We start from the raw sequence: 9,770 nt of genomic DNA, 5'->3' as shown, positions 1-9,770 counted from the left end.
TTTCCTGTGGCACTTGGAGCACTTGGAGTGCAGTCATCAACCTCACATCCAGGGCCGGGGAGCTCAGAAGCGCACCCCCAGCGGGCCGGATGATCGGTATCGGGTTGCGGGCAAGAGAGCCCTAGCCCCGGGGGTGCGCGTTCGCAAGAGGAAAGGGCCGTAAAGTAAACACGGTCTCCGTGGCTTGGCTCTGCGCTTTGGGTTTCCCCTAGCTGCGGAAAACGCCCCCTCTACTCGGAGCTAATAGACACCAACGCCGCCTCACTGGGGCTCCTCCCACCCCTCGGTCCTCCCTCCTGTTCGCTTTCCGATGGTCTACATGCGATGATTGCGGAGCCCGCCTTCCCCTCTTATGCTTCTTCGGCCGCGACCCCACTGCCGTCTCGCCTCCCCCGTCTGATCCTGTTGACTCCACCCCCGGCGACCCTGCGCCCGACTCCCCGGGTGAGGGCGGCGGCATTGGGTCATGCCACCTCCCCTCTCCGGGAGGTCGGGCCGGCTCTCCCTGGTCGGCGAGTCGCGCCCGCACCCGCGGCCTCTCTATCGTTCTCGGCTCGCCCTCCCCCTCCTCCGGCTCCTCACTAAGCTCGGGAAGGCGCGGTCCCTCTTGTCGTAGATCACGGCGGTCCAGCCGCCGCCGCGACGGGTCTACCCCCGGTGGGCTCGCACGGCCCGACTCCACTCGCAGAGGCCGAGTCAGCTCGACTCTCTCCTCCCCCGACAGTTGACTCCAGGCCTCACCCGGGGCCCTCCGGCCCCGGCCTTCCGGTCCGCCGGCCGACCCGCTGTCTCTCCACGGCACCACCCCCCCCTCGGGCCCCTCCCCCGGGTACCCCAGCCTCCGACTGGGCGGTTCCGGGCCCCCCAGGCTCCGCGCGGGCCGGAGTGTGGTGACGGCCACGCCGGCGGCGGGGGCACAGCTCGCGTTACAAAACCTTGATTTGACCATTTGCGCAAAAAGGTACATGTCGGTGCCTTCCAGAGGCAGCTGCGACCCCGCCGAGTGGACGGTAACAACACACAGCAGGTGGCGCGGTGTGTTACCGTCCACTCCGCTGGGTCGCAGCTGCCTCTGCGCGTCCTGGGGATGTACCTTTGTCGCGCACCGGAGACGAGACTCGACGCCGCTGAGATCGGAGATCAAGCTCTGACAGGTCGCACGTCGCTCCTTTGACGCCGACGTGACTCACCCGTGCAGATCACATCAGGACACGGTCTCGACGCGCTCGGTACGACGCCTGCGACCCGTCTCGGGGCACGACGCTCATCGCGCCTACCAGCGCTGCCGTACAGCTTGCCACGACGAGGTCGAGCACGCTTCTATACGCTCGCCGAGCCTTCCTTTCCATCCCATTAGGCAGCCTGGGAACGGTGGCGGTCAGAGGCAAAGCCTGCGAGGGGTGGTGGAACCACATGTCACGGCTACTGCCGGCTCGACCCCACGATAGCCTCCGGAGGCTGACTTTGAGGCACCATCATCGGACGATGTCGACGAGTTGGGTCGCTCTCGCGGTAGCCAGATGACCTCTCTTCCTAGGATCATCGGCCATGGCCGCAGGGAGCGCGGGGGAGGGCACTGGAAGCAACACGGAGCTCCGTTGGAGACGTTTTCAAGATTAGCGTGTCGACCGAGTGTCGCGGAGCGAGGAAAAATGGCACTAGCCAAAACTTTAGTTTTAAGCGGGAGGGATGGGCTGAGGACGGCACGGCCGTCACCACACACAGGGATTTTAAGGAGAGGAGTGTGGTGCTAACCGTCGCCCACCCTTGGGCGTCTGTACCCCTGTCGCCTCTCACACACAAGAACGCAGAGCTCGGCGCGCAACTAGCGTGCGGGCAATAGCCAATACCAACTAGCATGCATGTGTGCGACCACAGCCCCCAGAGAGTCCTCGAGCTTCCCCGTACACGTCCCGAGAACGGCCACGCCGGTTTCCCCTCAGCAGCTCCCTACGAGCGCCGGGCCGCCTCCGCCGCCATCCTGGCAGCGGCCGCCTTTGCCCTCGCAGCGGCAGTGGCCGCGCGCCTCTCCTTGGCGGCGGACAACGCCGCCGCCAGCGCCGCCTCGGCCGCCGCCTCGGCCGCCTCCTCCTCCTCCGCCTCCTCCTCCGCCTCGTCCGCCTCAGCGTCTAAGCGCGCAGCTTCGGCCACTTCTGCCGACGCCGCTGCCTGGCTCTCCGCCGTGATGCTGAACCGCATCCTCTCCTCGGTGAGCGTCTCGAGAAGCAGGAGAAGCCTCGCCTCCTCGGCCTTCTTCGCCGCCTCGGCTGCGTCTGCCTCCGACGGCGCCTCGGCAACCTCCTCGGGCTCCTGCGACGGCCCAGCCCCGCCCGCCCCGCCGCCCTTCTTCTTCTTCTTCTTGCCCTTCTTGCCCTTGGCGCGCTTCTCCGCCTCGACCTCCGCCAGCAGCTCCTCCGCGTGCCGCGCCGCCTCCTTCTCCTCCGCCGCCCTCTGCGCCGCCCTCTCCGCCGCTCCCGCGGCCCACGCCGCCTCCGCCGCCGCCTTCTCCGCCGCCTTCTCGGCCGCCGAATGCTCCGCGAGGGCGCGCACGCACTCGGTGTGGCCCTTCTGCTTGGCACACTGCAGCGCGGTCGTGCCATCTGCATCGCGCAACGTCACGTCTGCGCCCGCCCGCAGCAAGCAGAGAAGGGCGGCGGGGTGGCCGAAGAAAGCGGCCTGAATCAGTGCAGTGTTGCCGTAGTGGCACTGAAGGTTGATCTCCGCGCCGTGCCGCAACGCCAACTCGACCAGCTTCTCGCGGCCATTCGTGGCGGCGATACTCAGCGCGGTGGCGCCATCGCTAGACTGCAACGAGATATCCGCGCCGCGCTGGAGCAGCGTCTCGGCCAGTCCCTCCCGGCCCCTCATCATTGCGAGCATCAGCAGCGTCACGCCGCTCAAAGAGAGGCTGTCCGAAAAGACGTGCACGAACGTCGCGTTCACCCGCCCGCCGCCGTCGAGCCACGTCAGCACCGCCTCCTCATCGCCTAGCCCAGCTGCCTGCACAACCTCCTCTGGCACTGCCCCGCCGCTGCTCAGCGCTGCCTCCGCGCCTCCCTCGCCGCTCGAAGCAGAGGCCGCAGCACTAGCACCCTCCGCCGCGCCTGCGCCGCCTGCCTCGGCCGACGGCGCCTTGCTCCGGACCGCCGCCACCTCCCCGATATGCGTCCTGAACGCCTCGACGCACTCGGCGTGGCTCTCCTCCTTGGCCCACTGCAGCGCTGTCTTGCGGTTCACGTCGCGCAACGTCATGTCCGCGCCCGCCCGCAGCAGGCGGAGCACGACGGCGGGGCGGTTGAAGTAGACGGCGAACATCAGCGCGGTGCCACCGTTCTTGTCTTGTAGGTCGATCTCCGCGCCACGCCGCAGCAGCAGGTCGACCACCCGCTCTTGTCCGCCCTGGGCTGAAACTACCAGCGCCGCCCCCATCTCCGCACCGTGCCGCAGCAGCAGGTCCACCATTCGCTCGTGGCCGTAGTAGGCGGCAGCGTTGAGCGCTGTGCCGCCGCGACTGGTTTGCAGGTTGATGTGCGCGCCACGCTTCAGGAGGAGCTCGACAATCTGCATGTGCCCGTTCTGTGCGGCGAGCATCAGCAGGGTGTATGGAATTATATTGCCGCCGCCCTCACCTTCAGCATCGAACGTGTCCGCCTTCCCGCCGTCGTTCAGCCACTGTCGCACCGGTCCCTCGCGGCCGTCCGCAGCCGCCTTCAGGACGTTCTTTGGGACTTCACCACCCGGCGCGCTGTCAGCAGACGGCGGCGGCGGCTTGCGGAGCGCGGCGGAGGCGCGGGAGGGCGGGGCGGGCATGACGTCTTGGGAAGGGTGGCGGATGCGCGGGGATTTCGCGCGATTTCTTTTTGCGGTGCTCCACCTCAAAAGGTGTTTTCGACGGCGGCGGCGGTGAGACCGAGCCGTTGGGAGAGCAGCGAGACGCATTCCCACGAGCTTGTGAGGCGGCGCTGGCGCCACTCGCTCCCAGGATGGCAGCCTGAGGGCCCAACTTCAGAATCGTGCTTTTTTGGTTAGGGACCAAAGCGCGAAGGACCACTTTTGGGTTAGGGACCGCGGGCGACAGGTTAGGGACCGATCGCCGCCGCATACGCCGGCGGACGGCCACCATCGGTGTTTTTGGCTTCGCCACCGTTCAAAGCGTGCGCAATGCGCTCGCCGACATCAAGCGAGCACGCCTGTCCGACGAGCGGCTTGCTGTGTGGACGCCTTCTTGTGGCTCTCGTCGAGAGCGTTTTGCGACCCGGCGGGTGGGAGAATATGTGTCGTTTGATGTGTCACTGTGTACCTCATGTCAGTCTTGATAACAAGTACGGTCGATCCGTCAAAGCGATACACTCGTTCCTATCACGTTGGACGGCTGGCACGGGAGCTCTGTGCCAGCAACAGGAACCGAGCCGTACGGCAAGAAGAGCTCGATGGGGAGCGAGAACCGTCAGAGGAGCTTCAAGGGTAACCTGAAGTCCTCGTGACGCGCTCAATCGCTCCCAAGCGGGTGGCTCTCGAAAACCGTCGATATCTTCCGGAAAGACTGCTCTTGCCGAGCAGCCGATATGCCCAGACGGAGGCGCAGAAAGGCTGCGAGTACTCAACGAGTTCCGCGACCTACGCAGTCAAACCTGGGGGGAACTGACCGCACCATGGCGGACTTCCAAAACCTCCGTGAGCACCTCTGACGGTTCTCGCTCCCCATCGAGCTCTTCTTGCCGTACGGCGGTCTTCCTGATGCGTGCCGGCACAGAGCTCTCGAAGGAGGCGGCGGGCAAGCTGCTCGGTGGCGGCGCGGAGCACGGCAAGGTGCGCGAGCTCCGCGGCTTCAACCAGCACACGCTGTCCGACTGCAAGGTCAGCGACGTCAGCGTCGTCCTCTGCACCGAGCAGACGATCGCTGCCACCGACCTCTTCTGGCGCCGCACGCCGCCCTGGTACCTCATGGGCGCGGCCCCGCCGGGCGTCCATATCGGCGCCAGCAACGAGGGCGCGAAGCTGGTGCTCGACTTCGTCAAGAACGACTTCCGCGGCACAACGTTCGCCGCCAACCGAGACCTCGCGGCGCGCGCCACGACCTTCGGCCCCGATGAGGTGGAGGTCGCATTCGCCTACACGCCGGGCGTCAACCGCGTCACGAAGATCATCGTGCGGGTGGACACGCCGATGCTGCCGCCGATGCTCGCTGCCGCCGTCCCGCTGGTGCGGAAACTGCGGCTCGTGGGCGGAAACGTCGTCGCCGAGAAGAGCCCTCAGGGCCTGCGGCTCGACCGGATCCCACCGGGGTTCCACAGGTCAAACCGCCCGCGGAACACCCGTCCGGCTGACGTTGGTAGCGACATAGGAACTGCGGCGCCGCCCGTGCAGGTGCTACAAGTTTGCGCGGGAGATCCACCAGAAGGACCCGTCGTCGGAGAAGTGGAAATTGGCGGTGACCTTCGTCTCCAACCAGCTGCACCAGTTCTCCGCCGAGGGCTGCGGACCGAGGGGGCTCCCCGGTGCGATCCGCCGCGGTGGGGTGAGGCGGCACTTCGAGTACTCCCGCGCCGCGGCGACGGCGGTGACATCGTCGCAGCCGCCGCCGGACAAGGGGCGGCGCCGGCCGCCGCCGCCGCCGCCACCACGCCGCTCGCCGCCGCCGCGCGGCTCCGAGGCCTCCTCGTCGTCGTCGTCGTACTCGGCCTCCTCGTCCTCGGGCGCCACGCGCTCGCGCTCGCGCGAGGACGACCGCCGCCGCGGCCGCGTCATCGACCGCCGCCGCGACGAACGCTAGAGCCGCAGGGCTCGCACCCCCGCCACGAGCAGGGGCTCGCGCCGAATAGACCAGTGTTCGAAGAGAGAGTGGACCTGAGCAACGATATGACTTGGCGGCAAATGATTGGAGTGGGAGTCAGAAATGTGGTCCTTGCGCGAGGGGAGCTTGATAGACTCGAGGGGCCAGGATACGCCGCGAGGAGGACGGAGTTGCGCAAGGCGAAAGAAGCCGCGAGAACAAGGGACCGGCAGGCGGCGGCGTCGCAGGACGAGGCAGAAGAGAACGACGCGACAGAGGAGGAAGTGACAAGGGAGAGACCGACGAGAGTGGGACGGCCGCGAGGTGGCATGAAGGTTGCAGCGAGAAGCGGCGAGAGACTGCGAAAAGAGATACGAAGAGGCAGACTCCCCAGGGTGGGCGACGGCTAGCGCACCACACTCCTCTCCTTAAAATCCCTGTGTGGTGGCGGCGTGCCGTTCTCCCATCCCTTCCTTGGCTTGGGTTTTTTCTTTCTTTCTTTCTTTACCCCGCTCGGGATGGCGCTCGCGGGCACGGAGCCTCCTGCCGAGGCGCCGGCCGAGGAGCCGGCGGCGGCACCAGCGGCGGCGCCCGAGGCACCGGCGGCCGAGGCTCCTGCTGCCCCCGAGGGTCCTGCCGCCGCGCCGCCCGAGATCTCGGCCTCTGGCCGGGTGCGCCGCAAGTCTGCAGTGGGCGCCTCTGCCGCGGTGAAGGCGGTGCTGTCCAAGCCCGCGGCGGCGGCGAAGCCCAAGTCAAAGGCGAAGCTCGATCCCACGCGCAAGATCCAGGAGAAGATGTACGACGTCCGGCTCGGCCGCCTCCTCGCGAGCGTCGAGGAGGCCGAGGCGGTCGAGGCGGAGGCCGCCGCCGCGGAGCGGGCGATCCGGAGGAAGGAGAACAAGGAGCGGCGGGCAAAGGAGGCCGCCGCCGACAAGGCGGCGGCCGCCGCCGCCGCCGCCGCCCCGCCTCCCGAGCCAAAGTACTCTCGCAGCGGCCGTCAAGTGAAGATGTCGCTCAAGGCGAGCGAGGTGCACACGTCGTCGCTGCGGGAGGACGTCGAGATGGAGGAGGAGGGGGAGGGCGGCGGCGGCGACGAGGAGGACGAGTACCGCAACCTCGACGAGCTGGGCGAGGAGGGCGACGAGGAACTCGAGGCGCTGCCGAGGCGCACCATACGCTTCGTCGCATCTTCTCTTCTCTCTCTCCGCTCTCTCCTCTCTCTCCTCTCTCCTCTCTGCTCTCTCTCCAGCCATTGGCCCACTCGCTGAGTGCCACCGCAAGCCTGCTCACACACAGCTCACACATATGCCGCACGAGACGGCGACGGGCAGCCGCGCAACGCCAAGTGCAGCAGTGCGCGCGTGCGTGGGTGCGCGACACCGCGCGGCTGTCGTGCTTGCACCCACAAGAACAGCCCCCTCCCTCACGTCCCACGGCGCCTCGACGCGGGTATGAAACACAGACCACCTCTCACACTTTAGCATCGCCGGCGCGAACAGGCCGCGGCGCCGGTCCAGCGGCGGCACGGGGCGGCGCAAGCGCGGCAAGGCGAGCTGCGCCTCTCGGCTGCCTCTCGGCTGCCTCTCGGCTGCGCCTCTCGGCTGCATCTCGGCTGCACCTCGGCTGCATCTCGGCTGTACCTCGGCAGCATCTCGGCAGCATCTCGGCAGCATCTCGGCTGTACCTCGGCTGCACCTCGGCTGCATCTCAGCTTCATCTCGGCTGCACCTCGGCTGCATATCGGCGAGATCTCGGCGAGATCTCGGCGAGATCTCGGCGAGATCTCGACCAGATGGCGGTGTGCTCTTCACTGTAGCCCATATCTCCCCATATCTCCCCATATCTCCCCACATCTCCCCATATCTCCCCACTGTAGCCGGACGACCACTTCTCGGTCGACGATGACAGCGACGAAAGCGACGAACCGAAGGCAGAGGCAGCCGAGAGGCAGCCGAGAGGCAGCCGAGATGCAGCCGAGAGGCAGCCGAGGTGCAGCCGAGGTGCAGCCGAGAGGCAGCCGAGAGGCAGCCGAGAGGCAGCCGAGAGGCAGCCGAGGGGCAGCCGAGGGGCAGCCGAGGGGCAGCCGAGGGGCAGCCGAGGGGCAGCCGAGGGGCAGCCGAGGTGCAGCCGAGAGGCAGCCGAGATGCAGCTGAGGTGCAGCTGAGATGCAGCTGTCCCGTGTCCTGTGACGGCGGCCCGCTCTCTTTTCTTTCTTCTCAGGCTCGCTCGGCGATCAAGCAGAAGCGGCGCGGCGGCTTGGCGGGGGACGGCGGAAGAAGAGGGAGTGGCGATGAGGGTAAGGGAGGAGAGGGCGTTGCACCGCAGGTCGCGTGGCGGCGTGAACGAGGACTTTTCGGCGGCGGCGATGCGGGCTGCCGAGGGGGAGGACGGGTCCAGGAAGTGGCTGGGAGGTGTCTAGGAGGTGTCTAGGCGCTGCGGGCTGCCGAGGGGGAGGAGGAGCTGCTGAAGAAGAGCGTGACGGCGACGCTCTCGCGGGAGGCGAGATGCAGAAGAGATGTCGGCGAGATGCAGACCAGATGTCGACGAGATGCCGACGAGAGACAGCCGAGAGCATTCTCGGCATCATTACTAGTGACGATTGTTCCTCCGACGATTCGTCTCACCCCTCCTCTTCTTCTTCTGATTCTCACCCCCCTTGCCTCTTTGCAGGACGGGCCTCTCGGCGTCGCTGTCAGCGGGCTGCTCATCACCGCGGTGCAATCTCGGCTCGATCTCGGCTCGATCTCGGCTCGATCTCGGCTCGATCTCGGCTCGATCTCGGCTGGATCTCCGCTGGATCTCGGCTGGATCTCGGCTGGATCTCAGCTGGATCTCGGCTGGATCTCGGCTGGACCTGGATTCGGCTATACACCTCTGTACACCATGACCTCGGACCTCTCTCGGACATGTCTCGGACATGTCCTCGGACCGTGTCTGAGACATGTCGTCGGACCGTGTCTGAGACAGGTGCACGAGGGCGGAGCCGCGCACCTCGAGGGCAGCCTCGCGCGCGGCCGGGGGTCGCGGCATCGTCAGACACCTGTTGGCTATGGAACAGTGTTCGAGACTAGGCAGCCTCGCGGTGGGGTGTGGGTGTGGGTCATCCGTCAGGCAGAGTCACTCACTGTACACACTCCTCCTCAGCAGGCTCCCTCGCGGTGGGCGACGTCATCGTCGAGGTCAACGGCAAGGACGCGGGCATGGAGGGGGAGCTGGGCCCGCTGCTTCCCCCGGCCAAGGCGACGGTCTCTAGTGGTGGGATGGTGAGAAGGGTGAGAAGGGCGATGGCGCTGGTGTTGCTGCTGCTGATGAGATGACAATGAGACTGATGACGATAAGACTGAGACGGTGATGATGGTGGTGGTGGTACTAACCGCTCCTGCCTCCCGGCAAGGCGACGCCGGTCCGGCTCAAGGTGAGATCGAGCCGAGATCCAGCCGAGATCGAGCCGAGATCGAGCCGAGATCCAGCCGAGATCCAGCCGAGATCCAGCCGAGATCGAGCCGAGATCGAGCCGAGATCCAGCCGAGATCGAGCCGAGATCCAGCCGAGATCCAGCCGAGATCCAGCCGAGATCCAGCCGAGATCCAGCCGAGATCCAGCCGAGATCCAGCCGAGATCCAGCCGAGATCTAGCTGCGACTTGTTTCCTCCAGGTCGTCCGCTACGTCAAGCGGGACGACCACGCGGCGGAGGTGCTGCCGCACGCCTAGAAGCGGGAGATCTCCCCATATCTCCCCGTATCTCCCCATATCTCCCGCCCCCGATGCTGGTGTCTTCATCACGTGCGTGCGTGCGTGCGTGCGTGCGTGCGTGCGTGCGTGCGTGTGTGTGTGTGTGTGTGTGTGTGTGTGTGTGTGTGTGTGTGTGTGTGTGAGTGCGTGCGTGCGTGCGTGCGTGCGTGCGTGCGCGCGTGCGTGCGTGCGTGCGTGTGTGTGTGTGTCTGTGTGTGTGTGTGTGTGTGTGTGCGTGCGTGTGTGTGTGCGTGCTGCTATCAT

Source organism: Emiliania huxleyi (genome assembly GCF_000372725.1).
Source record: "Emiliania huxleyi CCMP1516 chromosome Unknown EMIHUscaffold_140, whole genome shotgun sequence".
In the NCBI taxonomy this organism is placed as follows: domain Eukaryota; phylum Haptophyta; order Isochrysidales; family Noelaerhabdaceae; genus Emiliania; species Emiliania huxleyi.
This window is presented reverse-complemented; position numbering follows the sequence as displayed.